A 22,454-nucleotide genomic window follows, 5' to 3' on the forward strand; every position below is an offset into this window, starting at 1 on the left:
TGTAAACAAATTTTATTTCCTCTTTATTAGACATTTGTATATATTTCACAGAAGAGACTTTTCTTTTTGATTCATTGAGAACTTATTTACCAAATCTTTATAGATTCTGTAAATTATAAAGCATTAGGCTAGTACTAGAGATTGAGAGAATAAATAATCAATAATAGATGTACTTTGATATAATGTTAGTATTACAACAAATGAAGATATTCAAGCATCATTTTTTACTTAAATACAGTAGCTATGACAAAAGTACACAGGATACTATTTGTATGTATCTCATATCTCTGACGGGAAAAAAAAGATTTGGAAAGTACCTTGAGATCAAGGACCATAATCTGTACATCTGTACAAAGTGTAAAGCCATTACCCAAAGGTTTCTCAAAATATGATAATAGAACTACCATATGACCCAGCTGTACCACATTTGGGCATATATCCCAAAGATTCCTCAGGTGATTATATTTATAAAATTAAAGGCATGCTTATTTATACAAGAACTTTATTTGATCTAATTCCACTGAATTAGAACAGTTATTCAAGAAGAATTACTTAATATGTTAACTTGTCAAACTATAAAATAGATAATAAACTTTAACATTTTTGCACAAAATACATAAAAGTTTGCTGTGTTATTTAATGCAGAAAACTTACTTTAGACTTACTCTGTGTGCACTGATTTCTTTTGTAGTTATCTTTTATCTCCATATTTGTTTAAGTAATGTTTTTCATCATTTTAAATTCATCAAGCTGTGTCTCAAATGGTTTAGTAAAGAGAGGTTGATCACAGACAGAACAGTTAAATGAAAGCACAAACTTTCTCAGCTGCTCTAAAGTGCCTTGGGCAGAGTGCAGAAACTTAGAATAGCCTGAGGACCCTCGTTCAGGAATTGTTCTTTGTACAAACAGTTCAAACAGAAGATTCTTACTTTCCCTTGATTCTTTGGGAAATCTCACTTTCTCCTTTGCCATATCTATAGCAGAGTCCAAGTACAATCTAAAACATCTTCCTTAGCAACCCACACCTCCTACAGATCTAAACTTCCTGGGACACTTCCAATAGAGAAATCATGCAATCCTCCAAGTTCTGATGAAGATGCTGGACAAATGAATCAAGACACAAAGGCAACATTCCTTTATCTAACCTACTTCCCATCTCACCTTAATGACCTGTTTTTTGTTTCTCTTTTACCATCATGAAACCATCAGAGAGGCTGAGTAAAGATACTGAGCAAGAGCACATAGTTCAAGTTCCTCTGCCAGGTGAACAACCCACAACCTCCTTTCCAAAGCATCAAAGATCAGGTTTTCCCTGGATCAGTTCACAGGATCGTAGCTAGTACCCTGCTGTGAACACTGAGAAAATTCAAGGACTACTTCTAAAAGTTCTATATTAGAATCAGATAACATAATCTGTAAACATTACTTAGACAAATTTTGACCACAGTTTTTATTGAACTTTGCAATCTTTAGATTGAAGACCTAGAGATCCAAGATGAAGTATTCCTATTTGTGCTTAGATTTGGTGAGGCATTTGCTGCTGTGTATAAATGTGATTGGATAAAACAGACATGTCCGTCTCATAACAGCCTGAGGCACAAAGCCTAGCATGGCCTGTACGTTTGAAGTCTTTGTATATCACTGATGTTTGGAGGTATGGGGAAGGATTTTATTTTAGTTTTTTTTTTTTTTTTTTTTTTTTTTTTTTTTTTTTTTCCTAGAATGGGGGTCTTGAGAGCTCTAAGCAAAGAAGTTAGGTCATAAATTTTATTTTTGGCCTGCTCCAACATAGAAAGGTGAGAAGAGATAAACATGGTATTTTTAGGCTGTAATGGCTATCCTAGGGCAAAGGAATTTGAGTTTTGATGACCTAATTTTAGGATTATGCTATGCCTTACCTCAAAGGAAGATGAAGGTGAGAGACCAGAGGTCAAAAGATCAGAGAGAACTTTGTTCACCTTATGTTGCTATTTTCTGAGTCCATCGTGTTTAGAATCTAGTGCATACCTGTTTATGATTTAATTGAAATGCAAGATTCAAACTGATATGCCTATATTTCCTGACCAAGAAAAGAGAACTATCAAAATTTCAGGAGAGATCACTTCCACACTAACTTTTGTAAATACTAACTATAAAAATCACTGACTTCAATCAGTGAAGTGTTAACTAAATTATTTTGGACCAAAACAGCATAAAGCAACATAGATTAAAATGTGCACGAATAGCCGGGCGGTGGTGGCGCACGCCTTTAATCCCAGCACTCGGGAGGCAGAGCCAGGCGGATCTCTGTGAGTTCGAGGCCAGCCTGGGCTACCAAGTGAGTTCCAGGAAAAGGCGCAAAGCTACACAGAGAAACCCTGTCTCGAAAAACCAAAAAAAAAAAAAAAAAAAAAAAAAAATGTGCACGAATAACTAGAAGTCCACTGTTCAAAGTGTATACTTGCCAAATCCTTAAACACCAATTAAAAAGTAAAAGCAGTAGAAGAAATGTACTTTACCCCAACTGTATGATGATAGCCACAATACAGCAGTCCTTCTGTGATGATTAATACTGATTTCAGATCAATAGCATATAAAATCATTGAGGAAACAAACATCTAAGCATGCATATCACAGATTAGCTAGTTTGAATTAACTGAGATGAGAAGACCAACTCTAAGTGTGAACAACAAGATATGGTATGTTGAGGACCTAGGTGAAACATGAATCAAAATAAGAACTGAGCACAAGCATTTATTTACTATAACTATGAATAAAAAGTGGTCACTCTTGAACTTTCTTTCCCTTCAATGGCTTCCCCACCATGACAGAGGTACTCTGGAATTGTAAATCAAAATCAACCCTCACAACCAACAGATAAGGAAGGAGATCACACAGAGCTAAAAATCTGTGCAGAAAAGGACACCATCATTCGAACAATGTAGAAACCTACAGAATGGGAAAACATCTTCATCAATTACATATCTGACAGGGATAATACCACCCTGTCCTGCATACCAAAGTTTTCCAAACGTGCTTACTTTGGGAGTTACTAACAGCTGAATGCAAGGTGCTATAAATACAGTAAGAAAAACAGTATTCTACAAATTGGACCTTGAGAAATATGAATGCTTGTTAAAATTCTTCCCAGAGTAACAAGCAGAAGCAGCATTTAAAAGTTGCAAATGTAATGAAACTAATATGGAGAACCCAAAGGAATTTCAAAAAGGAAAGAGTGATGCAGCATCAAATCCAGCAAAGAGCTCCTCAGAGAAAACAGGGAGGCTTCCCATTAAATTTAACATTTTCAGATCTAATTGTCTTAAGAAATGGCATTTGATTCACTTTAGACATTTAGAAAGAAATCCCTTGAATAATGAATTTGGATGAATGTTTAGTACTATGCATCGTTTATGTAGGAAGGATGACAATATTTAAGATAAACGTCAACTGAAAAATCAAACAAATGAGAAGACTTCTTTGCCTAAACTTTTACATGATCTCAGCTGAAAATTAAGACAATAGCAGAACATTTAATTAGAAAAATTGCAACTAGCTAAACTAGTGGAAACACATGAACTGTGAGCCAATAGCCAAGGAGCCCCCATGGTACTGGACTAGGCCCTCTGGATAAGTGAGACAGTTGTTTAGCTTGAACTGTTTAGAGGGCCCCCAGGCAGTGGGACCAGGACCTGTCCCTAGTGCATGAGCTGGCTCTTTGGAACCGAGTGCCTATGGTAAGACACTTTGCACAGCCTTGGTTTAGAAAGGAGGGGGTTGGACCTACCTCAACTGAATGAACCAGGCTCTTCTGACTCCCCATAGGAGACCTTGCCTTGGAGGAGATGGGAATGGGGGGTGGGTTGGTGGGAAGGCTGGAGGATGGGAGGAGGGAGGACAGGGGAATCTGTGGTTGGATTGTAAAATGAATAGGAAAATGTCTTAATACAAAAAGGAAAAAATGCATAATTACTAAAGTAAACAGTTGTGACCTAGCCCGTGAATTTTGGCATGCTTTGTTGATTTCAAGAAATCTATGAGAACTACTACTACAAGAACATTCCAGGCCTTGGAACTGGCTGGGACTGAAGTTGGAAAAGCATTATTTCTCCATCTCAGATCTGAATTTTATAATTGAGTCTTTATGTTTTGCTGTTCTAATAAATTGTCTTAATAGTCTAATAATATTAAATATACAATCATTATATTAACCCATTAAGAGATGATATTTTAAAATACATTAATATATTAAATATTATTATATGCAATATAATAACATTCACAACTTCTATACAGCACAGGCCATATATTTCTATATCCCTATTTTACACCTAAGAAGTTTAATAACCTTGATAAGCAATTTGTGTTCTTTAAATCATAATTTTCACCCATAATATTCAGGGACACTATAGTTGCTTCATATTATTATGAGGGGGGGTAAAGAAAAGATAGCATGCAAAATATTCATAGAAATGACTAAGAAAATTATTTAATAAATATGTATTACAGTAAAATTAAACATAACTAATGAATAATATATGGATTTATAAAACATATGTGAGTATCTGTATGTATGCATATACTTATGAAGAGTTATAAACATATTTATAGTCTCATTCACTACATGTTAACATAGATTTCTTTAAAAATATTTAATAAATCTGAGCCTTATAAAATTACAACACATAAGATTCAAATGTGTAGATGAGATGCTATAAAAATAGAATTCAAGTTGTCAAGTATTCCCCACAAGAAAAGAATAGGTTTCTTTCATGACTGGAAAAATTCAGTGCTTTTACGCAAACATGTACTAGAAATTCTAATCCACTTTCTTCCTACCATTGCACCAAGAGCTTTAGGAACCAGAGAATTGTTTGAGCAGCCACAGATAAGGAATGACAAATCTGGAGGTTCACGAGTCATATAAAGCAGATGTAAGGTTAATTTGCATGGTTTAGTTGGCTCCTTCTTTTTTTCAATGTATTCCAACAGCTTGAAACTCTGAAAAACTGATAGCAAATAAAAAGATTTCTATAGGCGGCCTGACTTCGTGCTGACTAAGCTGTCGGAAGGAAAAGCCAATTACTACAGCATGCATTTCCTTGTGCAGAAAGCAGAACATACTCATTGTTAAATAGAGCCATTAAATATTTAGGAGAAGAAAAAGTCCTATGAATTGAGATGAAAACCATGCAATACTACCTATGGATCTATTCCTCTTAAACAATAAGAAAACAGTTTTCTAAGAGAACCTAGGAAAATCTCAAGCGTGAAATATGATTTGATTTAGTGTAATTCAGTGGTCTTTTAAAATGTTGATTTTTAAGTTGGCATACAAAGAAGAGGGGGAAAATTACTGATATAAAGCTAAGTTTTCACCTCAGAGTAATAAAAGGACCAATATGGTCACTTGAACAAAGAACTAGCTGAAGAATTGGGATTCTATTTTTGGACTCACCAATGACTTGCTCAGTGACCTTGGACATATCACTTAAATGGCTTTGTGCCTCAAGAATTCCAGCTGCAATCCAGAGATTATAATGCCTGGCCCTACTTAGCAGGACTCCAGAAAGCTTTTAGTTGAGTTGTTTTTTAAAAAAAAAATCTTGAAAATTTTTGGAACTCTCAAATTTTACTATTAAATCCAAATATCTTATTACTTTCTTTACTGTTTGGTGGTGTTTTCTTTTAGCCTTTCATAATCATTTACTAAACTAAATCAGCAGAATAAAATTAACAGGTGAATAGTTTTCTTTGGTTCTAAGAAGCATTCTACCAGTGAGTCAAAATTAATCATATACATTTACTGGGTTAAGAGGATGGTTCAGTGTTTAAGAAAAATAACTTGCTGCTTTTCCAGAGTTCCTAAGGTTAGTTCTGGTGCCTACATTGGGCACTTCCCACCTTCTTTTAATACCAGATGCAAGGTATCCGACATCTTCTGTTTTCTCTAGGCATCTGCATTCACATTCACAGACCGCCCCCCCACATATACATATACATATACATAATTAAAAATAAAATGATCTATTAAGAATATGCATTTGTGATCAACTGGTGTAATTTATGTTCTTAAACACATTTTAAAGAAATAACAGAAAAGAATCATATTAATTCCATTAAATCTATAATTGGAATAAATGTCTTATTTCTTTGGATTTTCCCATCATTTCTCTCAACAATTTCTTTCAAGCACTTGTGTGGCTATAGCCTGTCCAAATGTACCTTGTATTCTTCTCCAAATCCAGAAAACTCATCAATGTTCCTGAAAAAGCCTTGCTCTTCTGCATTGTTTCCTTCTGTCTCTAGCTTCAGGCCCCACACCCCAAGAAGAGTTTTGAAATAGTTGAAAGACTTCTCTAAAGGTTTCTTTTTGTTGATTATTAGGTCCTTTCATAACATTTTAGTATTTCTACAATTATTATTTATTCAGGATTAAAGTTTTTATACGCTGGTCTATTCAAACTCGAAACTAAAATTTTACATGCTAAACATGGAGACGTTCTGTTTACCAATTTTCCCCAATATTTCTGAATTTTGATTTTTATCGAAACCCCTAAATCTTCCAAATTTAAGAACACATTTCTCGCTGGGCAGTGGTGGCGCATGCCTTTAATCTCAGCACTCGGGAGGCAGAGCCAGGCAGATTTCCATGAGTTCGAGGCTAGCCTGGGCAACAGAGTTCCAGGAAAGGCGCAAAGCTACACAGAGAAACCCTGTCTCGAAAAACCAAAAAAAAAAAAAAAAAAAAGAACACATTTCTCACCTCCAAGTTAGAATGACCAGAAAAAAAACAGCCTTCTTCATGTCATCTGCTCAAACATTTAACTTCATAAAGAATGAATATATATATATATATATATATATATATATATATATATATATAATAAACACACACATATATAGTTATTAAAGCAGAAACTTTACTACTTTAACAATGTTGCAGAGGGGACTATTGTGGTATACACACATGTGTCAACGCAGGTGTGCATGACTATGCATTCAGGTAAAGATCACAAGATGGTGTATGATGTCTTTCTCTATCACTATCTGCCTTATTCTCATGAGACAGTCTTACACTGATCAACGTGAACCTCCTGTGTCTACTCCTCTATAGCACAGGGATTATAAGTGTTCATGGGTCCATTCTAGGCTTTGTACATGAGTTCTGGTATCAAACTCAGCACCATGCTTCAGCAGCAAGCATCCTTACCCACTGACCAATCAATCTCTTGTGCATCTACTTATAGGATTTAATGATCTATCTCTTATTATTAGGTATATATTTTTAATAAGACATTTTTATCTATATCTGGCTGTTTCCTACATCTCAGAGTGCTTTCAAACCTCCTGTAGCAGGAATCTTAGAGAGTCTTATTAATAAAATCAAACCTGAGCCAGGTATTGGTGTGAACTGGAAGATCAAAGAACCAGAACAAGCCACAGCTCCCTCACCTCGCCGGATTCTCAGCTGGTCTTGTTTTCTCAGACTGGAGGCCTCTGAGTGTTCATCCAGAATGGGTCTCAGCTGAACTGTTGCTAGAAGCCTGAAAGCTTAACCAAGCAAATGCTTAACCGGGCCAAATGCTTCTAGTTTCTGGTCCTCACGCCTTATACACCTTTCTGCTTTCTACCACCACTCCCTGGGATTAAAGGCTCGCTTTCTGGGATTAAAGGCATGAGTCACCATGCCTGGCTGTTTCCAATGTGGCCTTGAACTCACAGAGATCCAGAGGGATTTCTACCTCTGGAGTGCTAGGATTAAAGGTGTGAGTGCCACCATTTTCTAGCCTTTGTATCTAGCGGCTGTTCTGTCTCTGACCCCAGATAAGTTTATTAGGGTGCACAATATTTTGAGGAACACAATACCACCACAACCTCCAAACTACTAAACTGTATTTTTACATATTTGTTATTTGTTTATGAAATATATATGCCATATATTTCAAACTCATTTAAAAAACATTTATCATCGTGATTGTCACACAGCTAAGAAATGGTTAGGATTCGATTCACACCTCTTCAAATAAATCGGCCTCCTTAGTCTCCAATAGTACTCTCTAGGCTATAAATTCCATCTTCATGATGTCCTTAGTAGAACATGCTTCTAGAAAGCACATCAGAGTATTTAATTTATTGATATGTTTATACACAATTCTTATGACTCCTAAAAATCACTATTTACTGATCTTTCTACATTCTCCAGTTGATGCGTGGTCCCCAATTCATAAATTATAAAATTGTCATGATCAATTTTATACAATCAAAGAAGAGCAAGATGGAGAATGTCTCAGTGTGTTAATAAATGAGAGGAAACAGCCAGATGTTACGTCTAGTTCTTTAAATAACGTATTGTAAACAAGGATACTGACCACATGCTTTGCGTAATATTTTTAAAAATATGTGTACATTTTGTGTTCACATTGCCATTAAGAATGACCTCCAAGAATAATTTTGAAGTAGTGTCTGATGTTCAAAGGCCAGTTTTTGTTTTTAGAGCAAAAATGCATGTGTTAGGTGAGCTGCATTTAGCATGACCTAGAATGCCATTGGTCATTACTTTTAAAATCAAACTCACATCAAACAGAATGTGTATTGACTTTTTTAAAAAAAAAGTCATGACCAAAAGTTCTTTGTAACCTAATTTTATATTCTTCTTGGAAGCTGTTAGTCAATATTGGCTATTTGAATTTTACAGTGACATTCTAAAGCACAATTATAAAAAAAATAGAATGCATAGCATTCATTTTATTGATAAATAAATATTTCCTTCAGTTATATTTTAATCCCCCTTTACATTTCATATTTTATGCAGATTTTTACACTTGAAATTCACTTGTATACCCCTGTTTAGCAACACTTACAATTTCAATCCAATGTGTACTTTCGGGGGTCACTTATTTCTTTGTTAGAGCTAGCAAGATGTTTACCCCAAAAGTGGGAGTGAAGCCATCTTCTTTCCTCTTCTTTTCTCATATTCTAGCTTTCATTACCTCTGCTTCAATGAAAAATGACATGTAGTTACTCATCTAAGATGCTGTCGTTCTCTCTTCTTTATCCCTGCAGCTCTTGCTGAGACTAAGTGGCCATTCATGCTCTCATCATGGCAGGCATCCAAACACTGACTGTTTTTGTACCCAGCCTTGCACTCTGCATGCAACTGTATCAGTGCGCTAGAAGTTAATGAATGGTTTCTTCAATAACTGTCATGTCTTTCTTCTTTTAATCACTTTATTCTTTCTGGCTCATATACATGCTCTTCTATTATATGTCCTTTAAATAGTTACCATGGTAATGATTACTGTTATTCTTGGGGTTTTGATTCTCTTCTTTTCAAAGAAATTGTACGATTACTTTTTGCTAAATTGGGCGTTATATCAAGTCACATTTTGATTTTTAGAATAGAAACTACTAGTAAATAAAGCATAATTGTCCATGTTTCCTTTGTAAAATTCCATTGGTCATTGAATCTCCCTCAAACTACTCACATGAGAGAAGACAATATGGAGAACTCTGTTCAAAACATCAAAGTACAATTCTGCTTTAAAAATAAATCATATGTCATTGGCTTCTAAATTCAGCAGATTTAAAATAAAACATTCATTACAAGCTAAAAATGTCATTGGTAAAATATTTCACAAAATTATTACTTTAATAATTTAGAAGAATTGAATATCTAAGAAATTTATATAGAAATACGACTTTGAAGATAATGTTTCTATTATTGGTAGTTCCTTTAAGAAAGGCATTAAAAGATATAAAGCTCAGGAAAAGAAATAAACAGACATTTTGTGAACATACACAACAGATAAATAACAATGATGAAAATAATTTTGATTTACCAGTGAGATGCTATGATGTCCAGTTCTAGAATAATACACATAAATGAATTTCATGGATGCCTATCTGCTGACTCTAGCATGCCCCTGTTTTTCAACCTCCAAGAGGCTGTCTCTTCAGAATAGTGACCTTTTTTCAAGAAAAATGGCATAATCATTTATTGAAAGGGAAATTCAAGAAGCAGCATACCCTCATTTCCTTGTGTTTCTTTTCCTAGAACATGATGCAGTAATAACATAGAATCAAGACAGTTAAAGGAGACTGAAGATAATAGAAGTTGCTGGAAAGTAGTATTAAAATGAATTTGCTAAATCTATGATAAATACTAACATTAACAGTGAAGAGAAGCATTTAAACTAAGATGATTGTGGTCATTGGTTGTATTTTGTCACAGAATTCGAAGATGCAAAAATATGCATTTCCCAAAAACTATGAACAATGTTGGTATTTAGACAATGTGTTCCAGCTATTGTGTATCTCTCAAATATTATATTAGTTGGTGTTTTTGTTTTGCATATGTGTGTGTATATGTGCATGTGTGCATTTATGAGTGCATATTGACTGTTGAAAATAGAGGAGAACTTGCAAGAGTTGGCTTTCTCTTTCCATCATGAAAGTTCTGAGGATCAAACTCCAGCTATCAGCCTGAGAGGCAAGTTCTTTAAACAATGAACAATTTTACCAGCACAAACTTCATTGTATCACTGTTCTTGTATTTTGAAAAATCTTAGAAGACTGCATCAGTCTGTGTTACTGTGAATAACAAATAGCTCCAAATCTTCAGTGGCACAAACAGTATTTTCCAGAGTATTTGTAATTACATCACCTACTCCTCTCTTTGTGGTTCTTTCCATTCTGGAGTACAGCTAAAAGAACAAACTCTACTTGAAACACTTTTTCTTTTGTATGAGGGAAAATCACAGTAACAGATTAAAAAATCCAATTATTATAGCTAGTCTGATATCATATAACCCAAAGCTTCTCACATTCAATGAGAGAAACACATTAAATGGCCACATGAGAGTTAATATGGTATAGTAGTAGACTTACATCATATTGGGTGAGACATCAAAATTCCAATAGAAATGAGAAAGAAGATATTATGACTTATTGGAAGTTCATAATCAGAGCAGTCAAATCTCTGCCACACTCTGAACCATTCAACCTCAAATATTTCTACAAGTATTCTGTTATTCTTTTTATTCAGTTCAAAGTGCAGAATTTTGTAGTCTTCACTGTCTAGATGTGATCTATATCTGGAAATCCATTTTCTAAAATCATAAAAGTACCAATTAAACATGCAAACTTCTGTTTCTTCCTCAGCACATACTAAACCACAGATGAATATGTATAAGAACAAACGACAACCAAACTTTTGATACTGCTTAAAGGAGGGGAGGAGAAGCCTGCTCTTTTATAACAGTTAACTTTTGAGATTAACCTTACTATGTTCCCCTTCCTCCCTTTTGGAATGGCAGTGTCTATTCTGTGTGACTGTATGTTGGGATGTGATTGGTTTTTGAAATTGATTATACACAGGGTTACAGTTAAGAGATGGCTATGAGTCTCAAAAGTGACTTTGAAATTTGAATTTTAAAACAATGTTGAGATTTTGATAGACTATGGAGACTTTTCACATTGTTCTTGATGCATTTTGCATTATGATATGGTTACATGTCTATGGGAGGAAGGAAATGGAATTTGGTGGTTTGAATAAGAATGCTTCCCCAATAGACTCATATATTTGAATGCTTAGTCACCTATGACTGGAATTCTTTGATAGGATTAGAATGATTAGGAGGTATGGCTGTATTTAGAGGAACTTTTATTATGGAGGTATTTTTGGAGGAATTTTGTCAATGGGTATGGGTTCTGAGGTTTTCCCAAAAGGCTACACCTGGGCCAGTCCCTCTCCCTCTCCCTCTCCCTCTCCCTCTCCCTCTCTCTCTCCGCCTCTCCCCAGCCCCTCTCCATCTCCTATCACCAAATAAAGCTTCTAATACCAGGATTGGGTTACATCTAAGTGAGCTGTCGGACAAAAGGAATAATGGGAATCCCTGAACAACCCAGGCTGTTTTGAAGACTGTAAGTTGTTCTTCACAAACTGAGGGAGAGTCCCATTGCTGAAGACAACAGTTATACAACTCATTGAATGTGGAGTCCAGGTGGTATCTATACAGATCACCCCAACATTCCAGTATTTTTTGCTATAGGAACATACTCTACAAGCTACCAAAGGGGAAGTGCAAATGCCAATCAAGCCACCAACTCTTTGATCTACTTTGGTGTTCTTCCTTCAAGACATGCTGCACAATGGTGGCATAATACTTGTTGAAGTAATCAACTAATATAATTCTTTGGAATTAAGTTTCCAAGAGACGGAACCTATACCTTACACCACTTGCATGACCAAGCACCTGTGACTAGATAGCCCGGGGACCTAGGGTAAAATCAAATGTTCCCTATTTTGCTGTTGCTTTTCATTTGTTTGCTTGTTTGTTGAAAACGGGGCCTTGAACTTGTTATGTAGCCACAGATTATCTTGAATATCCAATCAGCTCTCTTTTTTTTTTTTTTTTTTAGTTCTTTCTGAATATAACTTGGAACTTTTCTAGATTCTGTTTATCACATAATATAGCTACTCCTGCCATACTTTTGCAAATAGTTTTGTTGATCCTAGTGTCTTAATTGAAACTAATATATCTCTCAAACCAGAGGTTGTCCATTCACTTTTCCATTTATATGAGGAATTGAGTGAAAAAATTATGTGAGATGTTAAATGGCAATATCAATAAAGTTAAGTGGAAGACAATTGAGGAATTCTAATTAACAGGGATAGAATTTCTGTTTTACAAAATAAAAAATGTTTTGAAGAGGGATGATGATGAATTCAGAACAATATGAAAGATTTGACAATATAAAATTGTTAGGGTGGAAATTTAAATTATGTGTTTCTTCAAACAATTTTGAGTAGAAAGATAATTATTTAAACAAAAAAATAGAATATAGAATGTACAACAAAAACATAATGACTAGAACTAGAAGAAATGGAAGTAAAATTTATTTATTGTATTTTTAAGTGTGAAATACTATGGCAGCCTATGAAGCTTTAGAAAGTTAAAAGTATGTTGACAAATTTTCATGCATTCAAATAACAAAATAAATCTTTATAGGTAATCAATCACAGTGATATGTGAATTTATAATTAGTATTCAATTAATGTAAGATGAAAAGAAAATAAATGGTAACAAAGAACACATGAGAAAATAGAAAAACAATATCAAGTTGAAAAACTTAAACTTTTAATTAAAACACTCATTACGCCAGGATCCAATACACCCAAGAGAACATACACCCTTATAAGAACATACTAAATAATAGTCATAGAGGCTTTATTCATAAAACACTAAACCTATAAATACAGAAAAATATCCACAAGGAAGTGGGTTTGTTCATAAATAATGTAATATCCTTACAATGAAATATAGCTTAGCTTTCACCAAAATATGCACAAACAAACAAACAAATAAATGTCATGGTAGCTCAAGGAGAAGGAAAAAATTTGGCACATGCAACTAAATAGATGTAAGTCAAAGTAAACTTGTCTTGGAAAAGAAAAACATCATAAAGAGAACCTACTACCTAAATATATTTTATTAAATATTCCGAGACAGTCCAGCTAAGCAATGATAACACAAATAAAGTCAGTCTTGTGGGGAAGCCAAAAGTAATGGTGGAAGACAGAAGATTATGATCATGAAAGGAAACAGGAACTTTCATAGATTGTAGATATAAAGATACTTGATTGTGTTGATTATTTTACTGCTCCTTACACTGTTAATTTATGAGTCATGTATACCCATTTACTTTCAACTCCTCTGTTCTCATGTAAACACATGGTGATCTTCCATGGAAAAGTTATCAATGACTACAATGTAAGGCCCTTCAGAATTTGGATTTTAATGAATAAAAAAATTCTCTCTTTGTTTCACAAAGTGGCAATTCTCACCACTTTGACAATCACTTCATTCTCAGATACTCAGAAATATCTTATGGCTCTGCATTTTTCTATTACTTTTGTAAATACCTATTTTGTAGATTTACCAGTAAATCTGTATCCTTGTGTAAATGAGCATATAATACAATGTAACATAATAAATATAATAGACAATATAATATGATAAAAATCATACAAAACAGCATATTCTGGCATAAACAAAAAGATATTTCACTTTGCATAAAATATACTATTGACAATAGTTTTAATCATCTTGTGTTTCTTTTCTTTTTATTTTATTTATTTTAATTAATTAATTAATTTATTTATTTATTTATTATTTTTGGCTTTTGAAGACAGAGTTTCCTGTGTATCTCTGGCTGTGCTGGAACTCACTTGCAGAGCAAGCTGGTTTTGAATTCCAAAACCCACCTCCAAAGAGCTGGGGTTAAAGGCCTGGGCCACTACCTCTGGCTCTTGCTTTTCTTTAAGCTCTGTGTTTATGTAGGTGGTAGAGATATGAAATATGTTTTTTCTACACTTGCACCAAATTTCAGCTGATTTTATATAGATCTGGTTTTTCATTTTTAAACCTAATATACTGTACTATATTAAATTTATTTTTACTGCAAAAAACTAGGTAATCATACAAACCCTATACTGGGAGTGGCCATATTTTAGTTTGAGGGCGGACAGTACATCTTTTCCTCTTATGATGCCAGTACATGGAGCACATTTCCCTACCCTGTTCCTGCTAATATTAGCACACTTGCATTAAAACCTAGCTGGTGACAATCGCACTACATAAAATGTTTCTCCTAATTATGATATTAGAAGAGGATATGTTGTGAAAACTGTTGGCTTGCTTTGCTAAAACTTGCAAAATGTGAGTCTTGTTGCATTAGCTACAAGTTGTTGAAAAAAAAATAGAGTGCAAAATTTAGATTTTGTTTTTTAATGAAAACGAATTGAGTCATAAGTGATATACACAAACATACATATATACATACACATATATATGTATGTGTTTGTGTATCACCTTTTAAATATTCATTCTGAAAGATTTATTTTCCACTAGAAAAGTTAAAATATATGTTCATAAACGTGAAGTGATTTTCATAGTCTTTCTTTTCACATAACTGAAAATTAATTTTGTTTTTCTGACTGTACACTCCCATTTTGAGTTCGAGCCAGACCTACAGAAAGCACTGACTGCTGGAGGATTTCGTCAAATGGACAAAACTGTAACCAATTCATTATTCTCCTAGAATCACTTCCAGACACTATCAATCCTGCAAACATGTCACTAGGTAGAACAACCTTTGTCATCAATTTTCTTGGCCTCCATGTTTTCCTGCATATAGAGGACATACACGCATCTGCATCACTCATATTACTATAAATTTATTTCTCTTCCAGAACCACGATGGCTTTTAAACTATGTAGAAATAGAAGTATTTCTATTTCTCAGTACCAAATACCATCTTTGACCATTTGTGCTTCCTTGGCAAATTCTCTACATAAGCCACAGCAGACTAGACACCTGCTTTGACCTACTCCAGGAACTGAAGCAAGTCATTAATTTTCTTTCTTAGCAGAAAGGTTACCTGAATATTGTTCTAATTTTGCCTCTTAAAAGTTTCTACTACCCCATATCTCCTGTGGATCCCAGAGACCATCTCCTCCTAATCTAACTTCCCTGACTTGTGGTTGTATCAATGCCCCAATGCCAGCAGGTATCCCCTGCTTTAGCATATACAGGCCACACCTAGCAGAAAACCAGATAGGCTGCCTACATTAAAATAAAATAAAATAAATAAATGGAGAGATCTCATACTACCATCTTAACAGCACACCTGAAAGATCTAGAACAAAAAGAAGAAAGCACATTCAAGAGGAGTAGATGGTAAAAAAAAAAAATAATCAAAATAAGGGCTGAAATCAATAAAAATAGAAACTAAAAAACAATACAAAGAATCAATGAAACAAGGACATACTTTAAAAATCTCTATTACGTCAAATTGGAAAAATCTAAAATAAATGATATTTTTCTCAATAAGTACCACAATACCAAAGTTAAAGAAATGACACTAAAATAATTTCAATAGGCCAATAACCCTTGGTGAGAGAGGAGAAGTCATTAAAAGTCTCATGAAAACAACAACAACAAAAGTATAGGGCCGGATGCTTTTAGCACAGAATTCTATCAGACTTTCAAAGAATCATCAACTCCAATACTCCTCAAATTATTCCATAAAATACCTACTGAAGGGACATTGTCCAATTAACTTTATATGGCTACAGTTACCCTGATACCCACCCCATACAAAGACTCAACAAAGAAAGGGAATTACAAACCATTTCCTTCAAATAACACAGATCCAAAACACTCAATAAATTCTTGAAAACTGAATCTAAGAAAACATCAAAAAGTTTATCTACAACAATCAAGTAGGCTTCGTTTCAGAGATGAAGGGATGATTTAAAGCATGAAAATCTGTAATTTAATGCATGAAACAAGGTGCATATGAGTTCACAGAGACTGAAGCAGCATGCCCAGAGCCTACATGAGTTCACACTAGGTTCTCCACCTATATTGTATAGCTATTTTTATGGGGCTCACGGCCGTGAGTATGTGTGTCTCTGACTCTTTTGCCTGCACATGGATCTCATTTCCTGCTGTTTGGTGTCTGTGTCCAGCTTTCATATTATACTTTTTGTCTTATCTTATTCTATTTTGCAATGTTTGGTTGTTATCTCTTAGAAACCCATTCTTTTCTAATGAGAGACAAAGGGAGTGGATCCAGAACAGAGGGGAGCTAGAGAGGAACTGGGAGGAGTAGAGAGAAGTGAAACTATAATCAGGATATACTGTAAGACAGAAGAATCTGTTTTCAATAGAAGAAAAAATGTAAGAAAAAAATAGTACTAAAAATATTTACCACTTAGCATGTGGTTGGCTAAAAAGTGATCCTCTTTCCTAATGTATACACACCTTAATCTCCAGACACAGTAGATAGGTTGAGATGATCCTAGACTACCCTGCTCCTGGTGTGTTCACCGGGATCACTATAAGAAAGATGTAAGACAGCTGCACAGAGGAAGGCACTGTGAATGTTGAAAACCTCTATGAAGGAAATTTACTAATGTGAGCCTTCCAGATACAGAGCTGCAGAAAACATCAGAAGGCAAAAAGTATGTTCCTTCTCAGAGTATCAACCTGCTTACACTTTGCCTTTTATGTAGTGAAACAGATGCTGGACTTCCAACTTCAAAACTTCTGCGTGTTTGAAAATTTTAAGGGTGTTGAAATTTGCCACAGCAGATTTTACAGTAAAGTTTTCTAGCATCAGATATGAAAATGATTCTTTGCTTTGTAAGCATGTATAAGGACTATCTATCCTGAAGCTTATTCACAACAGGGTCTGCCTCAGAAGATCTAGGATGAACATAGCACTTCTAACAAATGCACAGATACAGTTTCTAAAGTTATTCAGTAGTAAAACTAGAATATGAGTCATCTTGTCAATAAAAGGAAGATGTGGGTATTTTTTTTGTCATGCTATTGGACATTAGATGCAGGTTGTTACCTTAGCATTTCATTATTCAGAGTTTCCAGGTGGTTTTCAAGGTAGATTCTTATGGAAAAGCAATCAAATTGATGTCTGAATCAGTAAGGCTTCTAAATACATGGAATAATGTGTGATGAAGGGATATGGATTGATACATGTGTAACATATTTTATAACTTGCACTGTATTTTATTACTTCTTACATTACATGTACAGTTGTAAATAAGTTTAAGGGGGTATGATTGGTAAAAACTGTCATTAGATGATTTCCCCTTTTACAGACATCATAGAGTGTATTTAATTACAGCTTAATGGTATAACTCATAAAACATAATACAGTCTTCATATTGGAAGCCTATCAATCCAGGAGCTATGTAAATGAAATCTCTAAGATGACATTGAGTGTTAGGGTCTAGGTAGGGCCAAAGGCCCTTCAGGATCCTGTGAATGGACCAAGGAGTGCTGGGCATTTGTTCCTAGAGAGGGTCATGCATGGAAAGACTAGCATATGACTTTACTCAGAGCTCCAGGGGCTCAAGGTTGGGGCTTGGAGCTTTGGAATTTCCCCCATAAAGGTATGGTCAAATATTTCAGACACTGTGCTATGAAACATTTTGCTTTCTGTACTAGTTTACTGTACTGTGCCAACATAGTTCTTATAACTAGGATAATACCATAATCAACATATCATAGAAAATGCATAAAACCCTGGAACTGCTTTTGTTATCATTAGCAAGTATTATGTATTGTGGGTGATGTCACGTGCTGTGCCTTAGAACAATTGAAAGTGCAGGAGGCCTTACTCCCAGTGTCACCATAGTAATGGAGTGTGCTAAGTTTTCAATAACTCAAACAAAGCAAATTGACATTTCATAACATTTTAGCTTCATAATTGTCTGAAGGGACAATTGCTACACATATAGTTCATTTTCTTATCTGCAACACCACTGTGCAGATCATGACTATACACGGTGAAGAATACATGTTTATTGTAAAAACTGAGCTCACCATCATACCCAACCATTTTTGTTAGTGATCACATCTGAATTAATAGAAAAACCTACAGTCCACTTTCATATACCTTTTTTGACTTTTTTTCATATCATTGTGATTGTAGTATTTCCCAGATACTCATTGCTTAAAATTGACTAGTATTTCTTATTTATGAGCAACTTTTAATGCTGGCTACTTCAGGTTATTTAATATTATATTATACCTCCATACTATATAAGCTTGTTTTCTAATAGCTTTCTCTAACAATTTTTACATTTTAAATACAATACCTTTTAAATAACACACCACCACATTTCTTATTTTCCTTAGCTATAATGATTTCTAAGATGTACTTTTTTTAAATGAAAGAATAAATTAAATGATTCTCACCATAAGACCAAGAACTATGATCTTCCCAAAGGAGGAAAAGGGAGCTTATGCCAATAAACAAAAACAAGAGGTTGCAAGCATCCAGCGTCAGAAAGCATGATGGACAGGGATTGAACCTTGCAGCTGAATGAGCAGGATAAATGATAACAAGCTTTAGTGATAGCAACATTAAACAGGCTTTGACTAAGGAAAAGTACAATCTGAACATTGTATGTCAGCAACACACAAAACCTCAAAGCAGATTATCCAAGAATGTAACAAAGATGAAATTAGCATTGGTATCTCTAGAGCTTACAAACATCATAAACCAAGATAAGAAATTTTGTTATGCACATATACAAGCAATCAAAGCAAAAAAACACTCCTAGAATTTTAAAAATAAGAGAGTTTTTTTTTTGAAGCAAGGGCTAAATTCAACGCTATTCCTAAAATATGTTGGTTGTGTGTGTGTGTGTGTGTGTGTGTGTGTGTGTGTGTGTGTGTGTATGTATGTATGTTTCTATGTAGGATAAAATTATGCCTTTGTAAGACTTCAACTAATTATTTGGTTGCATTGCATTTGTAGTAAATATTTAAGCTATATGCTAACATAAGAAATAAAAGCTTTTGAGTTTCAAAATTCAGCATTATCATATTAAACTTTTAACTCACAAGATATATAATGTCTTAAATTTCTAATCATTCTATGGTCATTGATAAAATTACTTAAACTAAATCAACTTATACATGATTCTTATTTTGTCAAATCTAAGTTTTAAATATATTTAATGAAGACAAAAGAAAAGTGAGCAGAAAAATAGGGTTTTTTTTTTACAAAATATTCATTTTATACTTATTATGTTATTTTTTCTTTAATATTTTTGTTAATTCTCTTAATTTAAGATTTTTTTTATTCATCTTACATACCAACCACAGACCCCCACTCATTTCTCTTCTAGCTCCCCTCCAGCCTTCCTCCCACCCCCTCATCCCCTCCTCCAAAATGGTAAAGGCTCCCATGGGGAGTCAGCAAAGCTTGGTACATTCAGTTGAGGTAGGACCAAGCCCCTTCCCTCTGCATCTAGGCTGAGCAAGGCATCCCACCATAGGCTATAGGCTCCAAAAAAAAAAAAACCAGCTCATGCACCAGGGGTAGATCCTGATCACTTTGCCAGTGTGCCCTCAAACAGACCACAGTATAAAACTGTCTCCCTTATGCTGAGGGCCTAGTCCTGTCTCACACAGGTTCCACTGCTGTCAGTCTAAAGTAGATTCCTGGGTATTTCCCTAGCACCAGGTTTCTCCCTAACCCCATAATATCTCCCTCTATTGGTATGTCTTTCATTGATCTTCCACTCAATCCCTCCTCCAGCTTGACTACATTGTTCTCTCATGTTCTCATCCTCCATGCCCTCCTCTTTATTGCCCTCTTTTGTCCTCTGTTTACTCATGGATATCTCATCTATTTCCCCTTCCCAAGGACATCCATGTCCCTCTCAGAGTCCTCCTTGCTACCTAGATTCTCTGGAGCTGTGGATCATAGTCTGGTTACCCTTTGATTTACATCTACTATCCACTTATGAGTGAGTACATACCATGTTTCTCTTTCTGAGTCTTGGTTACCTCACTCAAGATGATTTTTTCTAGTTCCATCCATTTGCTTGTAAATTTCATGATGTCACTGTTTTTTACAGCTGAGTAATATTCAATTGTGTGTATGGACGCCATTTTCATTATCCATTCTTCAGTTGAGGGACATCTAGGTTGTTTCCAGATTGTGGCTATTATGAATAATGCTGCCATGAACATCATTGAGCAAGTGTGCCTGTGGCATGATTAAGCATGACTTGGGTATATGCCCAAGAGTGGTATCATTGGGTCTTGAGGTAGACTGACTCTCAATTTTCTGAGAAGTTGCCATACTGATTTCCAAAGTGGCTGTACAAGTTTGCACTTCCATCAATAGTGGAGGAGTGTTCACCTTGTTCTACATAAGCTGTCATCAGTGTTTTTGATCTTAGCCATTTTGACAGGTGTAAGATGATATCTCAGAGTTATTTTGATTTGTATTTGCCTGATGACTAAGGATGTTGAGCAATTTCTTAAATGTCTTTCAGCCATTTGAGTTTTTCTGTTGAGAATTCTCTGTTTTGATCTCTAGCCCATTTTTTAATTGGATTTGTTCGGTATTTTGATGTCTAGATTCTTGAGTTCTTTATATATTTTGGAGATCAGCCTTCAGTCAGATGTAGGGTTGGTGAAGATCTCTTCCCATTCTATAGGCTGTCATTTTGTCTTATTTACCGTGTCTTTTGCCTTACAGAATCTTCTCAGTTTTAGCAGGTCCCATTTATTGATTGTTGCTCTCAGTGTCTGTGCTCCTTGTGTTATATCTAGGAAGTAGTTGCCTGTGCCAACATGTTCAAGGCTGCCTCCTACTTACGCTTCTATCAGGTTCAGTGTATCTGGATATATGTTCGGAGCTTTGATCCACTTGGACTCAAGTTTTCTGCATGATGATACATATGGATCTATTTAATCTTTAATGTGTTGAAATCCAGTTATGATATCATCATTTGATGAAGACGCTTTCTTTTTTCCATTGTACAGTTTTGGCTTCTTTGTCAAAGATCAGGTGTTCATAGGTGTATGGATTAATGTCAGGGTCTTCAATTCAATTTCATTGGTCCGCACATTGGTTTTATTCTAATATGAAGCTGTTTTTATTACTATAGCTCTATAGTACAGCTTGAAGTCAGAGATGTTGATGTACCCTGAAGTTGCTTTATTTTAAAAGATTGTTTAAGCTATCCTGGTTTTTCCATGTGAAGTGGAGTATTGTTCTTTCCAAGTCTGTGATGAATTGTGTTGGGATTTTGATGGGGATTGCATTGCATCTATAGATTGCTTTTGGTAAGATTGCCATATTTTTTATGTTGACTACCTATTTATAAGCATGGGAGAGCTTTCCATTTTCTCATATCTTCAATTTCTTTCTTCAAAGACTTAAAGTTCTTGTCATACAGGTCTTTCACTTGTTTGTTTAGAGTGACCCCAAGGTATTTTATACTATTTGTGGCTATTGTAAAGGATAATGTTTCTCTAATATCTTTCTTGACCCATTTATCATTTGTAAATAGGAGGGCTACTGATTTTTTTTTTTTAGTTAGTCTTGTATCCCACCACTTTACTGAAGGTATTTATCAGTTGTAAAAGTTCCCTGATAGAATTTTTGAGATCACTTACATACACTATCATATCGTTTGAAAGTAGCTGAAGTTTGACTTCTTCTTTTCTAATTTGTATCCTCTTGATCACTTTTTGCTGTCTTACTGCTCTCACTAGAACTTTGAGTACTATATTATATTGCTATGGGGAGAGTGACTTTATTGGAACTGCTTTGAATTTCTCTCAATTTAATTTAATGTTGGCTGTCAGCTTGCTGTAAATTACCTTTATTATGTTCAGGAATGTTCCTTGTATTCCTGCTCTCTCCAAGATCTTTATCAAGAAAAGGTGTTGGATTTTGTTAAAGGCTTTTTTCATCATCTAATGAGATGATCATGTTTTTTTTTTTCAATTTGTTTATATGATGGATTACATTGATAGACTTTCATATATTTCATATGTTTCATCTCTGGGATGCCACCTACTTGATCATAGTGGATGACTTTTTTTTCATGTATTCTTAGATTTGGTTCGTCA

The sequence above is a fragment of the Peromyscus eremicus genome, chromosome 12, assembly GCF_949786415.1.
Source record: "Peromyscus eremicus chromosome 12, PerEre_H2_v1, whole genome shotgun sequence".
In the NCBI taxonomy this organism is placed as follows: Eukaryota; Metazoa; Chordata; class Mammalia; order Rodentia; family Cricetidae; genus Peromyscus; species Peromyscus eremicus.